Here is a 1404-nt window from a genome sequence, read left to right as displayed (position 1 = left end):
GAGAAGGTTTCATATTCATTTATTATCTCATTAATCTGTCTGGATACTCTCCTCCATCGTCCCTGCAGACGGCAGCTGGCTATAAGTCTGGGTCCAGAACTTCACATAAAACAATCTCAGGTCGTAGCTGAGAGAAAGAACAAATTTCAGATGTTAAACCTCCGGATCAAAATAAAACTCAGCAGAGTGAAGAGGAACGAAGCAACAGCGGAGATCTGGACATCATTTACATCCTCAGACAGGATCCTGATGGATCCTACCAGATCCTGATGGATCCCATGGAACATCGAGTTCGACTAGAGAAATGTCTTGTCAAGACAATAAACAGTTTTCATGTTTAAACTTGAACAACTTTCTTCTTCACATATTTTCTGCTATATTTATATTTGATTACATTTATAATCCTCGCACTCGAATCTGGAAATGGATCTATGACCCATTCACCAGATCCATCAGACCACACAGCTCTGAAGGTCAGAATAAAACAGAAATGTGCGAGATGAGGACAGTCACCCCAGAGCACCCTGGTACCTGACAGAGGACTTGCTCATGGAGTCATTAATCACCAGGTACGGCTGGTGGTACTTGGTGAAGGCGGGCCAGAGAACCGGGACTTTACTGTTGCCTCTGCTGGGGTCTCTGGAGAGAAAAGGAAATTCCTTTACCAGGGTAAATCATACCAGTTTAAACCAGTTCACACCAGTTTAAACAGACTAATCCAGATCATCAGTTTGGCTCCAATTTACAAGTTATTCCAGTTCAGGTTGGATCTGAACTGGAATAACCTGTTCAGATTAATATCTCAGAAACCAAAACAGCACAAACAAAAATTTTGTGCTGTTATATCAGTTTATATAACTGTAATCTCAATAAAACCAGCTGCTTTTCTGACTAAATCATTAAAGTTACTGCAGACATGTTGATCTGAACCAAACCTGAAAATGTGCCTCCACTGATTTGTCCTTTTATGCAAATGATGTGGTGAAATCAGACCACTGATGGGGCCAGAATAAAGTCTAGTTAACCTATCCCAGTTGGCTCCACCAGTTCACACCAGTTAGTGTGTCACACCAGACCAGTGTAGCCAGAAAAATTTAAACAAACTGGATAAACTCGTCTTCTGACCATCTCTGAGCAGTTTGGCTGAGCAGACAGTTAAAAACCAGTAAAGTTGATATGTGTGCTGCCCCAGTTGGACCCCTGCTGGCAGCCTCAATGCATGCTGGGAGTTTACCCGGTCTTGGCGAAGTTGGTCCAGTAGGCGATCTCTGTGTCGGGGGAAGTAGAGGAGTGGGAGGGAGAACGGTTTACTGAACAGGTACTGCAGGTCCTCTGCGTGCTCTGCCTCCACCCAGCGCGGGAAGCCCGGGATCCGCGTCTTCATGTTGAACAGGTAGGAGTAGG

The 1404-nt window shown here is 44.3% G+C and overlaps 1 pseudogene; it reads right to left on the bottom strand.

Moving 5' to 3' along the window:
- The window catches only part of LOC106939198 (bile salt-activated lipase-like), a 22129-nt pseudogene continuing 20725 nt past the window's right edge, over nt 1–1404 (bottom strand).

The sequence above is a fragment of the Poecilia latipinna genome, unplaced genomic scaffold (assembly GCF_001443285.1).
Source record: "Poecilia latipinna isolate Pla-1442-1.1 unplaced genomic scaffold, P_latipinna-1.0 Scaffold2799, whole genome shotgun sequence".
Taxonomy (NCBI): Eukaryota; Metazoa; Chordata; class Actinopteri; order Cyprinodontiformes; family Poeciliidae; genus Poecilia; species Poecilia latipinna.
Note: the sequence above shows the minus strand (reverse complement) of the source record. Positions and strands in the feature narration are given on the sequence as shown.